The 17755-nt window shown below is 36.8% G+C and overlaps 1 protein-coding gene across 1 annotated transcript in view; it reads right to left on the reverse strand.

The window, feature by feature from the left end:
- The window catches only part of FRS2 (fibroblast growth factor receptor substrate 2), a 61301-nt gene that overhangs the window by 31486 nt on the left and 12060 nt on the right, over window positions 1-17755 (reverse strand). The gene's annotated exons all lie outside the window — the stretch shown is intronic.

The raw sequence follows: 17755 nt of genomic DNA on the forward strand, positions 1-17755 counted from the left end.
GGTCGTAGACCTCATGATTTGCTATTATTTGCATCTTATTTTTATTGTTTTTCTTTTTCCCCAGCGTCACCTTTCTAAATCTCAATCAACAACCTATCATTACTACCTGAAAAAGCATATCTGGGGTGAGATGATCAGAAGTGGAGAAAAATGAAAAAGCCTGATTTTATTCTTTGTGTAAGAATTAATTCTCCCTAAGACATTAGTGAAAGCTATTCCTCAGGCACTCCATTTTCCCAGGTTTGTAGATTTAAAAACTGCTTGTATAGCAAAGGTGCTGCCTTTGAAGAATGGGCGTCAAAAAAGTCAAATATGCTTTTATTTAAAGAAATCTTTCCATAAGAACCCTTTCATCAACAAGTTTGACCAGGTATCTTCTAGAAAATCATTTCTGTAGAAGTTTTTCGGGTTTAAACTGTCAGAGTGCATGACACAGAACTTTTATATTCTGGTATCTTCTACTGGACAGAAAATTCATAATTCTTTAAATTAAGAATAAAAGTCATATTCAGTTTTGGGTACAGGAATTATCATCTTTATCTCAAGTGGAAAATAATCTTTCAGGAAAAGAATGAACCTTTCTGAATTCTGGTCTCCATAGCACATGCATGTTTTCTAAGAACTACAATGCCTGAATGTGTGCAGCACATGGATTTCTAACACAGTAGTCATTCCTCTTCCTTTAGTGTCGCACAAAGACATTTTACAACCAGCTCCCATCTGCCTGTTGCTTCTCCAGCCCTCTTTGGTGCATCATTTAGAGCAAGATCAGCATTCATAAGTGCATCTGAAGATTCAGCTATCTCTTTGAATGAGCAAAGTGAGTGATGCAGCTCAGTAAAAAAAAAAAAGATTTAGGAAGTGAAAGGTGCAAGAAGTGCATTGAACTCTCCTGGTGATGGGACAGGAGCCTTAAGTTTCAGAAGTCTCAACCAAACCACACGTACCTCCATCCCCCCGGGCTATGGGGAATTCTTCAAGTACTGTACACAGTGTCAAATGTTACCCTCAAAGTCTTATTATTTCTTTCTCCACCAACAGCATTCAGTGCTTTATGTGCAAGTTCACACTGACTTTGTGATTCTGTATTATTTTATGAAAAAATCTTACGTGCTGTAAACTTCTGCAACTTCTAGATATTAAGAATGAGGTCAATGGAATTTAAAGTACCACACTAAACTTCAAACACTCTCATATACGGAAAACAAGCTGATTTGGTTTACAGCTAGCATGAACAGGCTTGTCCTTGCCCATTCATTTGGCTAATATCTGATACCTATACTGAGTGCCTATTTTCATTTGTAAAGGATTAATTCTAGAGACTGCTGAAGATGCCAAGTCTTTACTACCATTACCACGCACGACTAGGTCAAAGCAGCACACTTTGAACATGGTAGCAATTCCACAACACAATCTTGTCTTTACTTGGCACTAAAGCCCCAAAACGTACCCTCATTGGAAAACGCATGCATTAAAGTTAAAAAAGAGGGAGGAAGAGAGAGAGAGAAGGAAAAATCCAGCATGTGTGCTCCTCTAATACACTGCATTAAGTCTTCAAGTATTATACTCTTTAGTTAATAATACTACCCAAATAGATCACTGTTCTGTGCCAGCTGTGCTATTTATGTGATATTGAAGTAGCACCACTTGGTAGAGTACATTAGCTTAAAAGGTACAAACAGTAGCTCTTCTGTTATACTTCTCATTATTAAACTTCAGAAATGCCTTCAAGCACGAAACTGAAATAAATGTACTACTACGAAAGCCCTGCAGAACTCCACAGAAGTCAGTGATTCTGAAGTATTATTTGAAGTTAACTTCTCCAGGGGCTAAAGCAGACAAGTTGTCTCCATTAAGAAGAGAGTCCCTATTCATACTCCACCCACCAAATCTATTAAAGCAGCATTCCTCAAACAGAAGTTCCCAAGCTCGGGGCTCGTCTAACTTTCCAATTGCAATGGAGAATTGCAAGGGTGCTGCTGGAGAAGAGGGGAGAGGTGATGGCTGAAAGCAGGCAGGAGTAATGCAGTGGTAGTGCAGAGGGACTGCAGGCGGTGCACAGAGCAGGAGTATGAGGACTCCCAGGCCGCTGGGAAACACACAGCCACCTTTCAGAACATCAAGCGCCTGGCCTCAGGAGGCCTCACAGCAACCCAAGTCAGAGGAAGAGTGATGTGAACAGCAGTGTGCTCCCCTGCCCACTCCCAGCCACAGGTGAGCACTAGCTCTCATCAGTCTCCATGGTGAGCTGCTCCATGGAGCATGGCCAGCAGAAAATATATTTTTGGAAGGTTATGTTTCAGCCAGTTGAGCTTCCTGAACTGCCTCCCCACTGGCCTAGTGACAGAGCTGGCAAAACAGAGAGAGAAGGCAGGAACATGCAGTGCAGGTGGTGAGAGCAAGGCTACCTCTCCCAGCTGCAGCTGCTTCCTGCTTAGCTCAGCTGCAGCTTCAAGCCATACCCAAAACACCATCACAGCTCCATCTGCACAACTTGACCCGAGATAAATCGACTTTTATGTCCCTCCTCCAGCTAATATGTACAATATCTCAGCCTACATATAAGTAGAACATCACTTACTGCCGCTGAGAAATAAAATACAAAGAACTGATAAAAACCCATATCCACCTGCATTTCAGCTGTCTCAGGCTGCACTTTCTAGAAATGCTTTTTTAGTTACCCATCCCTCCCATGCACCAATACTTCATTCATAACTGATTTGGATTGAAAATAATCATTATTTTCCTTGGTGGGTTATTTTTAATCTGGACCAGCTTCCTAATCAGGTTCACCACACAAGCACACAAACCCAAGGAAGGGGGTGGGCACTGTTTACAACCAACAGCAGCGCAAAGAGAAACGCCTGTGAAACTACACCCACACGCACCCCTCTGTAGTTACTCTGTTCTGTGCTGCAATTAAATAATCAGTCATACCTTCATGTCAACGAAAACGCACACAAAACTTGAAAGAACGGAAAGAACAGATGAACACAGATTTAAGCAACAAGAGCATTAAAAAAGTTCAGAGTCTGACCCATCTGCGGGACTTTGGGGAATGAATGCACCAGATAAAACATCTGTTCTATTATTAAACTCCAATTTTCTGATAAAGCCTGGAAGAATCTGAATAATGGGGCAGGCAAAACGTTAGAAAATACAGCAAAGTACAAACTGGTCAGAAAAAAATACTTGGAATGTTCATACTTAATTCAAAGAACAACAAATTATATTGCTTTTAAGTGGTCGCAAATGAATACACATACCAAAATTGTAGTTAAGTATATTCAAACATGATTTCAACAGTAAGACCAAAGAATCCTCCAGTAGTCTCATGCTTAAGAAAATCATGTTTATTAGCTCATCTTGATAAGATTTATAATCAGAAAGAGTTACGTATTTATTAGTGTTAAACTCTCCTTATGAAAGCTGACAATTCATTAATTTGCTTCTTCGAATCTTATCTTGTGCTTCAGATTCAAGATTCTCACTTTCATTATGCCAATCCCGAAAGACTGAAGAAATTCAGATCTAGTCCCCTGGGGAAAAAAAAAAATCTGAAACTATTTCAATTTACTGTTTGGTTTTAGACCTTTTAATCAAGAAAGCTTTTAAGTTTCTCTTCAGGCTGGAAGACTAGAAGTTTTCCTTATAAGCATAAACTAAACAATCTCATGCAATTACTCAATTCCAGAAGCTGGAGTTTCAAGAAAACACCAAGTATTTTTAGAAATCACATCTCAATACTTCACTTTCAAATCTTTGAGCACCCATTCTTCCTCCTTCGATAGCCAGGTACCTTGTAACGATGTAAGGCTGCTGCCACCAAGACTATCACACATAAAGTACAACTCAAATACACTTCACCTTTTACAGAGCCCTTTCATTTTTAGAGCTTTAAGCTAACCGCAACAAGCACCCATCCAACAGTTTTCTAGAAGATGACAAGTGACTTCTTGCTGTTTCAATTATGCAACCCATTTGCTCTTTCAGGGATAAGTTGAAGTCTGTCCAAAGTATGATGCAAAAAACAATCGTTCACAAATTCTACAACTATAGCAATGTGATTTTGTGGCTGAAAACTCAAGAGGTCTTTAAAGAAAGACATACAGCATGGTTTGTTTAAAAACACAGGATGTAACATGTTTTGGCATAAAAACCTTTAAATAACAATCCCATAAAGCTTGATGGCACTTTGACAACGATGGAAGGAAAACACTGTCAACAAAAATCTATTCCAATTCACTCAATTCTGAGAACTATATTTGTATTTTAAATTTAATACTAGATTTGCTCGACTCAATATCTTAAAATAGACTTCATCTACAGACCAATGCAAACAAAAATAATTCCAATTCAAACAGATATTTCAGTTGACTTACTAACTTCCTTCTGGATTTACTATTCCATGTGAAAACTCAAAGCAGTAAAAACACCTGTATGAAGCACTAGCTTCCCTTGTTATTTTTTTCTACTCCAGGTCATTAGCATCTCTGCAGTAAAACTATACATTTTAACAAATTTTATTTCAACTAAGAGAAATTACTTGTTAACATTTAAAAAAAATATATATATACAGGATCTTCTCACTCCCCACAACACATTTCAGCTGCTCAGGAAAGCTCACAGACTGAAATGCAAACAAATGGGGGTTGGGGGGAAAGACTTTTCTTTGGTGCACTTTGTTGGCTTTCTGTAAGCAAGGTACAGGGGAAAAGATTGCATCTGGAGTCAGAAACGAAACACACTGCTGTGCTAGTTAGAGTACAGAAATGCATCTTTTAAAAAAAATCCTTTTCTCTTAAGAAAGGTCCACAGAGTGACAACTCTGGAGGCAAATCCAGACCCACAGTCTACCCAGAAGAGGGCTAAGTATCCTCAAAGACCAACTTTCAAAGACAATGTACTAAACTTTGCAACGGATTAATAATGTAACTATATAGAACAGAACTAGCTGATTTAGTTATAAATGCAGAACTGGGCTAGACAGACTGAAAGTCTCTGAACTGCAGATCAGAGCAGCTTAGAAGCGATATACAAATCGTATACTAACAATTTCCATCTACAACTGACAGACACATAAATCAGGTGCTCCACATGCTAGGAAAAAAAAATTTTTTTTTTTAATACTTTTTCAGCACACTAGAATTCAAAAGTTCTAAGCCAGCTACATTGAAACAGCACTGTCCACAACAGAGGGTATTTTTTATTAGTTATCATAATTAAATACTGTAATTTAATAAAATACATGTTCCTCAGGATTTACTATTAGCTGAACACTGACACCTGCACCCCGTGTGTTGTTTTCTTCCATGAAGAAATGAATTAATGACTTTTGATGTGTTGAAGAGAGATGTGGGATTTTGCCAGATACCTGAGCTGTTCTGTCCTGAACAAATAAGCTCTTTAAAAATGGATTATGATGAGATTTCTGGCTTTAGAAGTTCCAGTTTAATAAATACTTGCACTCAAAAAGCATTGGTCCAATGGAGGAAAAAAAAAAACAAAACTGTTTACACTTCAGGATGAGCTAACCTGATAGAATCTTTGAGAATAAAAAAAATCTGTTTTTAAAGACTATTATTAAGTATAAAAAACACCAAATAATTAAGTATACAATAGAGACATGATAATTAATGTCTGTAATAAACTGACAAGAAAACTGGTGAAGCATTGATTTCTTGAATGGCTCTGAAATCAAGGTCAGATACCTTCTGGGAATACATTTAGGTAGAAAGTTAACTGGTCTCAATTCAACAGTAAATGGGTGAGATGTAGTATCTTATCACAACAAAAAGGAGTCAGTAAGTTATTCCAACTCTAGCCTTAAGCAACTTAAGGCTAAGAAACAATGTTGACATTAAAAAAAACCCTCCAATATTTAAAAAAATTTTAAAGCAGTTTTAGAATAAAAACTACATTTGAACTTGGTGTTATAATATATTCCTTCCATAGAGCACATTTTAGTATATCATGCTATTACATATTAGACTGATCAAATTACAGAACTGATTACTGAGTATCTTAAAACATGGAACAGTGGAAATAGCATCTATGAATGCATACGGTTTGAAAACGTGTGCATCTTCGGATAGAAAAAAATCAAAATATTTGCTATGCAACAAAGCTATGAAGTTTGAAGTGTAAACTCTAAGGTTTCATTAACATAACTGGTATTTTCGTTCTAGTATCTTTGATAATGAGTATCACCTGCACAATAAAGAAATAAAAAAATCACTATACTTGCTTATAAGAGGAAGTTTTCCAGAGCAGACAGTCCAGATGATAATATCCTATGCCTATCCTAAGGCATGATTACAGAGAGCGATCTTTCTTCCTCTTCTGCCTATTTTAAGTTCATTTTTCTTCTGACTTTCCTATACCATCCTGTCTCCTGACACAGGGACTTCTAACGGGCAATACCCTGAAAACAGCACCTGGCCCTTCTGTAGCAAATTTGGGGTTTAGTGAATCAGTGTGGTGATCAGTATCATCATCCACTGCAGTGAAGAAAGCCAGAAAGTCAGACGAAGCCTGACAACCGCTCCAGATAACAGGACCAGAGGCAGCCACAGCAAGGACTTGTGGGTTCCAGGACTTTTGGAAACTCTCTGTACACCACACTGGACTTTCTTTCCTACACTGACTTGACCTCTCCTTTCTCTTACAGTCTTCATTTCACCTCCTCTCACCACACTACATCTCCATTATCTACTTCCCATTCCATTTTCTTTGTTTAGCTTTTCCCCATCTACAAACCGATCTAGCAACCTGTTAGGAATGCTTGTTCCCACCACTTCAGTCAGCCTGCTTATGTAATACATGCATTTTTTCTTATTTTGTGTCCATCTTATCCATTTAGACTGTAAACTCTAAAAAATAAAATAGTAGGCAACCCCTGTCCTGCAGATATTTATTCTGCAGCTAACACAAGAGAGACTTAATTTCAGTTGACCATTACACACACTAACAAACATGAAAACTTTATGCCCAGTCAAAATTCCTTGGTAGTAACTTCTCTATCAATCCGAAATGGCACCCCCACCTTTTACGACACAGCTATCTTGTTGGTTTTGTCTGTCCCCAGTCCAGTGAAGACGTGCTCTGTCCAAGAACTGGCAATGAACAGACTCATTTCAACTATTTTAAAACAGTGTTACGCTTACTGTACAATTTAAGTTACTTGCAGTTCACCCTTAATTTGAGTATAAGCAGTTATGAGTTTTTACATGTAACTCTGTACTTCAACAGAGGTATTAAGTGATATTGTACTACATACAACCATTCAAAACCGCAACTGTAAAGACATCAAACATATAGCTGATGGGTACAGACTTGGGGAGGGAAAAGACTGTACAACTACAGTCAGAAAACTTGACTTAGACAAAGCTTCCTAGGGAACTGCAACTATATCTTACTTACAGCCAATACACAGTGATTAGAAGGGGTTTGGGGGTTTTTTGTTTGTTTTGTTTTTTAAAAAACCTTTAACATAAATGAACTGCAAGAATACAAGGGACAATGGAAGAAAAGGTAATAGCTTTTGACCTTGAAATAAAGACAATCAAGACATACAGTGCCAAAAGTAGCTTACTTGTCCTATAACAACTATATTCTTAGAGACAATACAACTAGCAAGTCCAAAGGTCCATCTACTAGTCTCAATTATGTGAGATTAAAATCTTTTCCATAACTGTTTTTAGAGTCGCGCTAACATAGTAAGGTAAAAAGGGCATCTTGTCTACAAGCCTCCCGCAGTCCCCTCACCATATGAAGTCTATATTAGGGAAAGTTTCTGCAGCAAGAAGAGAAAACAGATCAGGAGAGCATGCACCCAACAAACATTTCAAGAAACAGTTATTGCACAGTAAACAAAGTTGAGCATACGTCAGCATGGATTGCACTGTAAATGACCAGCAAGAACTTCAATGAATGGTCATCAGGATGGTGCAACTCATTTCTATCAAATACACAAAAATTATCACATCAGTCTTCCCTAGTGGCCCAACAGGCTTGTCATCTTGTAAATTGGGCATGTTTGGAAACAGATTAAAGAGCATGCTTGACTGGTTAAGCGAACTTTGGTCATCAGTTGTATTGAAACATTAATTAGCTGGTCCTAGAATGCACAGAATTACCCTATTTAAGTTTAATGAAGGAAAAAAAAAAAAAGAAAAGGTGAATCTTTACCAAAGTTGCACACAATAAACAGACAGAAGGACATGATCTTTTGTACCCATCAGTATGGTAATGCAGACACTGACACTTCTAGAGCATGCCATTTTTCCTTTCCAAAGCTCTCCTGCACACAGAAAGAAGCCAGGTAATACAACTGATTTAAAGCAGAATGAATTTTACATGTGGTCTCATCACATACAAATATACTATTGATCCGCTAACTCTGAAATAGGCTTCTAGCCTTCATTTCATAAAAAGAAATAATCTCTTTGAGCTTTCTAAAAACCTTAAGGCACCAACTTCCAGCCTGTGCCTCTGTCTCTTCACTGCTATTGCTAGATGTGCAAGCAAGACAAACAAATATTATGTTAGTAATAAACACAGGTTCTCAAAAAAAAAAAAAAAAAAAAATCCATATGATCTCTCCTCCTTTCTGCCATGGTGGAGGAGGCTTGCAAGAGGGCTCAAGTACCAGTCGCAACACATCTGTGAGGAATATCATGATGAAGATTATCTTTTCATGTGAGTTTAGACAAAAAAAAATTAACAAACATGGTCAAACAATTTAACAATAGCACAGGCATGTATACCATAGTCTGTGCAAGCTTTTCCATACAAATTGACCTAAATATATTAAGGCTATTTATTAAAATGTCAAACAGTATCAAAATAAATATAAACCATTAAAGTTTGACATTTAATGGCAACTAATATAAATCTTAATGTAATTCAGATTTATATGCATTTTCCAAGTCATTCCTTAAAAGCCACATCTTCAGTTATAAGAAACTGATGTTTTCAAATTAAAAATATTTATCTTTAGTTTTTCTTGCTTATTTATTCGATCAATGAAAAAGACAGCAATAGGAATAGCAAAAACAGATGTTATAATATGTGACTGATATCACAAGCTTGCTGCTGGCTCAGTGCAAAGTGTGGGTTCTCAGTTGTCTTCAAGCAGCAGGGACAGACAGGACTTTTCTGGAGAAAACAAAAAAATTCCTGTGAACGGTTGTGTCCAAGATCATCCCTTACAGTTAGTAAAGCTACAAGTTAGTATTAAGAATTTAAGTTTTGTGTAATAAACATTCCATCACTCCAAACTTTACAGTGAGGAGAGATTTCAAATAATTTGGCATCTTAATTTAGTCTGCATATCAAAACAACATTACTAATCCAGGCAGACAGAACAAGGGCAGGCTGCACACAACCAAAAGCACACTTATTTTTATCAGTAGTAACAAGTATTCATACCGAAAAAAGAAACATTAAGGTTAAAGAAAAATGGTGCTCTTTCTTTTCTTACAAACACACACCCGTGTTAATAAGGTGCTCACACATTTTATGCCCTTCAGAAAAAAAATTAACATTACAGGCAGACATCTTTCAAAACAGTTGGAATTAGGAAAGTTCTTTTTACCATATATTCAAAATTACAGACAAGCTTTTAAAAGGTTTTTCTTAATATTCGATTTCACAATTAACAAAGCTGCACGACCTTAATCACATCCCAGTAGCCACTCATAAGCATGTGTGGTGTTTGAATGACTTGAGGGGTGGGGACGGAAAGGAAAGGAGATGATGAAAAAATCCAGTTTACAAAGGATATTCAGTTGTGTGTATATATATCTATACACACATATATATCTCAATTCCATTGTGATTAGTAGCTATGCACTTTAACCAGAGCAGTTGACATTTACTCCATAAGAGGAACAAGTAAGATCTCTGCACAATACCATTTGTTTAAACAAGCCAAAACAGAATGAATATCCAGAATCACTGAAGACCATTCTAAATACTGCAGATTAAAGATTGGGCTATCGCATAAAGTTTTACACTGCCAATCCCTGCTTGCATCCCTGAAAAAATTTTAAATAATTTCTCTTATAACTGTTGTGAAATGACAAAGAAATCCAAATGACTCAATACTAACATTTACACATCTACATCACAGGCACCTCGCTGCTTTTCTTTATGTTGACACTGAAGTCAAAAAAATGCCAAAAGAATAAATCATTGTTAAAAAAAAAAAGTAATTCTCTAATAAAACTGAGAAGAGGCAAGAGTTAACAGAAATACCCCTATCAAAAGCAAGCCTATGTTTTTGAGGTAACAAAGGCTTAATTTATAATAGGTCTACAGCTTATGTCCGTGCCATGTGAAGAAAATAGGCTCAGAAAATGACAAATCAAGTAGCATTAAAATATCTTAAAAAAAAAAATTATCAAAATATAGAATAAGATAGAATAGATATTATCATAAAATAGATGTTATCATAAGATAGAATATTTCAAATTAACTGCCTTGTTCTTCTTTCTCAGATGCTATTCTATACTTCTTTAAGCTGATCTAAAAGGTGTCTACCATTGAAAGACATGGTTTTTAATCCTCTGGCTAATCTTCTGTTTAGCCAGAATAACTTTAATCCAGACCAATGTGCTGATCTATCTGATCAAAAGGCCACACTATTACTAGGGCCAGCAAAAGGGAGGACAATGTACCATGCAGCCTAAGAAGAGGCAACACTTTTTTTGGCAACAAGTCATACTTAGACCATATTAAAATGAAAACACAGCTTCATTATAAGGTGCAGAGATACTACATGGATCTGCTAAAATACATTTGCCTGTATACCACTTTTTCAGAAACCTATATAATATCTAAGGGAAAAGAAAAGAGCCTTTAGCCTCTGAAGCTGCTCTCTTTCAACTTATTCATCATTATAATTTACTCAAGTTATAACTTATTAATATTTCAGTTTCAACATGAAAAACTGATTTGATAAGACTTTCCATATCTGGACATATACAAGCAGCATATTTAACTTCTATTTACACTGCAGTAAAAGTACCAAATATTCTGCGCAAGTATAGCTTCAAAGTTCCCAAGGATTAGGAACAGGAATGTAGACCATTTAACCAACATGGATTTTTTTTTTTTTTTAAACATTCTACTTACTCCTATATCTTCCTGAAAGTAAGGAGATAAAACTACACTTGAATGTACAAGTTCAGATCAAGCTCCTGATGTTTCATTTTCAGTTTCATTTTGACTGACAGAAGTCATTCCCATCATTTTTCAAAAAGCCAACTATGGATGTCCAGCATCCTTATAAACCTTCAGCTCAAATATTTACCCAACTCAGCATTAAATTATATTTTACATAAAGACATAGCATTAAGTCTTTGGAAGTTTGTGATTTGCTAAAGCCTAATTACTAAAATGTTCAGCAACCATAGCTGCAAACAGCAAGATTCCCCCTGCCCGCAAAAGATGTACAGCATAAAGATTAATTTAGAGTAAAAACATAAACTTTAAGCCATCATATTAAGTAGCAGATTTCACCCTAGCAGTCAAGTCCATCTGATTTCTAATGGCAGTGGAAGATAAATGACTTACTTTCACCTTAAAATTAATATTCAGTAAACTAGAAGGACAGTATTTTTAAAAGGTTATTCCATTACGTAATATTTCAAGTTAAAAGGAAATCTTTGAAATGATAACTAAGTATTGTTTGCAAATATTTTGGCACTGGCACAGATTCTGCAAAGAACAGCCCAAGCTTTAACTTAATTATCCTTTTTACAAGAATTGTGGTTTGAGAAAATACAACAACTTCATAAACATAATAATCACTAAGAGTAATAAGCCTTTGGCAATAATGTTCCAAAGCAAGTTTGGATAATCCAAGATAAACCACGACTCTCTTCCTCTCTCTGTACTTTTGCAGTTAATATAGAAAATTCAAAAGCAAATGAAAATAGTGCATCTCAGACTGTACAAGCAAACAAAATGCAAACTTCTGTCAAACCAAAACATTACATCTAACAATAACTGAATTAATCAGCAAGAACATGCTACACAAACTGCATTCCAACAAAAAAAATCTGCAACAGCTACATTATTTTCTAGAACAGAAATAGAAAGGAACTGAAGAGTAGATACAGTTAAAGGAAACAGTGTGAAATAGTCATCATTACGCTGCTCTCGGTGCACTTTAATCCCAGATAGCCTATCCGTTTATTTTAAATCCTTTGTCTGCACTGGAGTACAATCGACCCCAAAGCAGAGCACAGAAGCTACTTATCTGTTCATAACAATATTGCAGAAATTTTGAAAATAATTTAGAACTAAGAAATATGATAACTAGCCACAGCTAAAACACGGAAACACTGTAACGCAAGTTTTATATGTAAAAGGTGATATTATACAGGAAAAAAATAAATCAAGCACCCAAAGTTCAGAATATTCTTCCTACTGGTTCCCAGTCCCCCTGCTTTATCAGTCCTTATTCAATTCCCTATGCTTTTCTACTGCCTTATCTTTACCCAGCTCCTAGACCTCTGTTTAATCTCACCAGCCTTTAGGCTTCTCACCTACATGAAACACTCCAGGTTTTCACGGGTCAAACTCTACGTCTGAAACAAATGGATTCTCTATAGTACCCAACCACTATCACACATTCAGGATTTTCTTATTCTAAAGATTTTACGCATTTTGGTACTGTTGCTATTACTCCAAATAAATTATTTAACCCTTAATATTTCACAGATGAAAAATGATCCTAACATCTGTAGCCTCCTTCAAAAACTCCAACCCATTTATCTTGACTATCTGAAGACGCAGGTCGATTCTTGTATGTTACTCCATAAACTACAATGGGAGACAACACAGTTTTTCACTTAGAAGCAAATACTGCTTAACAAGTGTTCTGTAAAATAACTAGGGAAGCAAGAACATTATGCAAAAGCACACACACTCATGGTACTTTCTTTGGGAAGGAGGGAAAGGACTTTCAGTTTAAATTATTTCAGTCACTCTACATACAGGCCAAACAGCACAAGTGAGAGGGCAGCAAACTGTAGTGCAGAAGAGAAAACAAGTAGCTGGCAAACTTTTAAATAATACATTACAGAGCCACAGCCAGAATATATTCATCCCTCACTTCTGCACTGCCAGCAACTGAAAACCTGTGGCATGCGGCAGGAAAGGCCGTTCTCAAATTCCGACACCTGCCCACTGCTGTGGATTGATGCAAACTCTTCTACTGCAGCAGCGACGGGGACTTAGCTTCCCAGAGACAGTAGCACTCCCCAAGATTTTAGTTTATTTACAAAATAGGAAAGCAGAAGCCTGAGAACTTCAGTTCATAGGAAGGAATGAGAAGTATTAATACCCTCAGCGAAACAGCCTGCTAGATATTAGCATGCAGCTTGTTAGAAGCAACTATGTCCTTGCTGTATCACATGGCAAAGTTACACTTTATGGAAAAAAAAAAAAGGTACAAAACCTTTGTTAAACAATTTGCTTTACTGTGAGTAGCAAAAATTTGAAGTTTATGAATAGCTTGTAAATTTTATACTCAAACCCAAAATTTACAAATGGAATAAGCTTGATCTTCGGTATGCAATTCATCATCAAGGCACACCAGAATATGGTTTTCCAAGTATCATTTATTCAGGTCAAAAGTTTTATTTATTTCAAACATCTCAACAGAAGAGCAGAACCTGATCAAGCCACTTTATTACCACCAAAAGTATATTAACTGCTATAAATCATAGCAAGTTTCTAGACACGTCTTTCAGGCCAGATGAATCATCTGAAATCTGGAACTCTGCAGAAGGAAAACACATTATGTTATCTGCAATCAGGAAAATAAAGCAAAAATACAAAATGTTCACTTCAGAAATTTAACATTATAAAATAGCAATGAAAAGTAGATTGGCAACCTTTACAAATTATATTTTGATTTAAATCATGATTTGTATGTCTACCCCTTTTGCTCTATCACACTAGCTCTGATTTTTTCCAGATAATTCCTCCTCTTCTCTGAAATTTCCTACCCCATCTTCTTTCTCCACACTCACCAGGCATATATTATAGTCTGGCCTGCATTAGTCCACCTTCTCCCCTATACAGACCTCCTTTTATCTCTTCCCCCTTCTTTACCCCCTCCCCACAAAGAGCCTAAACCTTCATTCTCTAAGCTCTAGCATAATTTGCCCTGTCCAGCCTATCCTCTCCACAGATCCTCACCACTCCATACCCATACAAAGCGCTGCATCCAGTCTCTTCCTCTGGAGACTCTCCATAGAGTTCACTGCTTTCTTCTGCACTTTCCCCCACACTAAGCTCCTGAGTAGCCTCACTGCTCAGTTCGGCAAGCAGCAGGGCAGGAAAGATGTTTCTGAGCAAGAGTCCAAAGGGAACGCTTGGGTGCACAGCATACATCTCTGCCTTCCCCAGGAGACCCACCCTTCTCTTTCCAGTCCCCTGTTCCAATACCTCTTCACACCAAAACACGCTGCTGAATTACATTTGACACTGTACACATGCTTTGGACCAAAAGAGTTATTAATTTGCATGTATCACCTCCATGATTCTGTTCAATAGTCATGACGGTTCATAGTCCCTGTAGAGCAGTACTGGTAAATGGTACCTTCAGCTTGTCCAAAAGTCTTGTAATGGTAGAAAGTACTGCAAGGGAGAGCATTAGTAATTTAACAGTATTCACACAGCCATTAACCATGGACTTGTATAGAAGCTCGCTCACAGTGAACTACAGTAAATTAGGGTGTAAATTTACACAAACATACTCACTGCTCAGTGTCAATTTTTGCTGTGAAGATTCTTGGAGCTAGGCTATAAATTTATACGCTAGCTTACTGCCCACTCACTTCTCACTGTAGACAAACCCCAGGTGTGCTTTAGATACAGTACAGAAACTCTGAACAGAAGCATCTGAGCTACAAGTTTATCTGCTCCCACCAAAGTTGTTACTGAACAGTTCTTAACAGATCCTAGAAACTCATCCATAATGATTAATTACTTTGTCATGAGCTTGATCAAATGTAATGAAGTTACACTGAACTGTATCAGCTGAACGACTGGTTCCACACATACGCCCAGCACCTCCCGCAGAAGTTTGCCAGCAGTCATACCACACTAGTCTGCCTCGAATAAAGGGAATAAGAACGTTAACTTCCCCCATTCCAATCGCCCTGCAGAGCAGAAATGGGGATTGGTTAGCCCCAGTGCTGTAATTTTTACATTATTCAATCTAAAATGCATTAATTCTCGGCTGCTGAGATGATTCATTTTGTCAAATTATTATACTCACTGAGCAAGGGCCAAACTGGATGAAACAAATTTGTGAAGGTATGTTAGTTTTCCAAACTTTTAGAACTCATTTATGTACTAAGACGAGACCTGATTTCTTCAATCTCTAGCACATCTAGACTTTCCTGCTGGCCACCAGAGAGTCTAGGGAACAAGAAGCAATCACAAGATTCTCAGAACTCAGCCTACCATTAACGTGGCACTGTACAACACTCATTTAAGACTTTCCCTAGAGAATCACCTATCGTTGCCACTTTGACCAGTTCTGTTACATTTGCAATTGTTTAAAAGCTCTGTCAAGTCACTACCATAGACTTACGCCATTAATTGTGGCAGATAACCCAAGATGATGCATATATTTTTTTTAGACCAATAGCAGAAGTTTAGTTATTAAAAGACACCCCAAAATTGTGGCAAACTACATGTATAACTAACACAAAAAAACTGTATGAAAAATGCCAGGGCTAATGTCAGGCAGATAGCACTACATAACCCATTGGTACACTTCTTCAGTGTAGATGAATCCTTACTGATATGTCATCACACAATTCATAGGGAAGATTACAGTTTTCTTGGAGCTAAAATTAAATTCTGGGAAGTAGATACTAGCACCACCAAGGAGCCAACAGATGAATTACTTACGCTCACAAGGTACCACCCCCGCCATGCACCCTCCCTACCTCAAGCAGGACATAAATACTGAGCCACTCACAGATCAGCTGCTAAATTGCCGCAGTTCATAGTGTGGCTTTTAAAGCAAATCAAAAGAAAAAAAAAAAAGACTATTAAGGCATACTGTAAACTGAATCACAAACAGCTTAATCAGCCATGTGCAAGATGGCTGTGCAAAGCAGACAGAAGAAAAAATGCACTCGCTGTCCCAAGCTACGCCGTCACTACTTTTGGATCAAAATAAAAACTATTGACACCCAATTCAACTGCTATACTTCACCAAACTGCACAGCAGCTGGAACAAACTGCACCATTCAAACAACTTAAAAATATATTTAGGGAAAGTGGGAATGAACTAGTCATTTTGTACCTGCACCAACAGAAAAATTTCAAATCTTAGTACTGACATGAGTTTCTATACTAAAAGCACAAGTCCTTAGTCCCAAATTACACTCTCTTAATAAAATATTTTTCTCACGGAATTTTTTTCTTCACCATTTCTCTGTTTTGAAATAAAATATGACGAGATTTTAGCACAGAGCAGAAGAAACTCACCTTTCAAGATGAAAATTAAGAGCAAAGGTTTCTGACATTTTTACCAAGTTTCTGTTCAACAGTACCTTTACTCTCACCTGTTGTGCAAAAGCAATATATTCTCAAGGATAGATTTGAAAACCCAAAGAAAGTCTATTTAAAGTTTCTTATTAGGGTTAGCCTACGAGGAACTTGGCAAGAGTTTACCTTTTAATACACACAATTTAACATCAAACATTTTGGTGACAGTTTTAGTTACATTTTATTTATGATTATATAAGCTTACATGCCAAACAAGACACGCACTTATTCTTCCTACTTTTACAGTCTTCTTAATTACTTCTATGTCTAATATCCCTTAAGTTATAAAATTTCACACGACTACCCATCTTAAAATAGCCTATTCATAATGAAAGGTAATCAGTGATCTAGCATCATTAAGCCTGTGTTCGGTATTGGAATTAATTCATATAGAGCATTTACAATGAAGGTAAACTAAGTTCACTCCCAAATCACTCCAACAGCCAGCCCAGAATATTTACTGTTCAAGGTAATATATAAAAATACTTCTGCTGTTCACCATACATTGCTAGGCTTTATTATATATCACCTTTTCAAAGCATTCTTCTGTGATATTTCCTTGTTTGCTCTTGAAGTCAAGAATACAAAGGGCTTTCTGAAACTACATTTCCTTGGTATAGCATACTTGAGAAATAACGTTTCATACACAAATCTAACTACTTAAAAACCTCATTAATACAGTATTTCACTTATTTCTCCCTAGCTAACAGGGAAGTTCTATATATTTCATTATACAAAAGTTTACATTCTTTTCAGCTCCTGAATTACGTCCAATTTTTGACAATTTGAATGCTAGCATTTCTACACACTAATGATGGAGCCAAACATACTGAAATGATGGAGAGCGCTGAAGATTTGTTTACCTTAGAAGAATGAACACTAGTCATCCCTTCCCCATCCTAACACCCATGCCCAACAATTTTAGCTATTAATCAACAATAAAAGCTATGTTAATTTGCATAACTCCTTCAGGAAAAAAAAAAAAAGACACACATTTAGGTCACAAACTTTTATATAACGCATTAGAAAACAACAAGGAAAAATGTCATCTGCCTATCCTAGACATTCTGACATCTGACAGCAGGAGTAGAAGGTAGGTTTTATTTCAAATATATTTATTTACTTGAAAAATTTCTAGAACTTTATGTAATCAAGCACTACGGCAATT

Source organism: Apteryx mantelli, chromosome 1 (assembly GCF_036417845.1).
Source record: "Apteryx mantelli isolate bAptMan1 chromosome 1, bAptMan1.hap1, whole genome shotgun sequence".
Taxonomy (NCBI): domain Eukaryota; kingdom Metazoa; phylum Chordata; class Aves; order Apterygiformes; family Apterygidae; genus Apteryx; species Apteryx mantelli.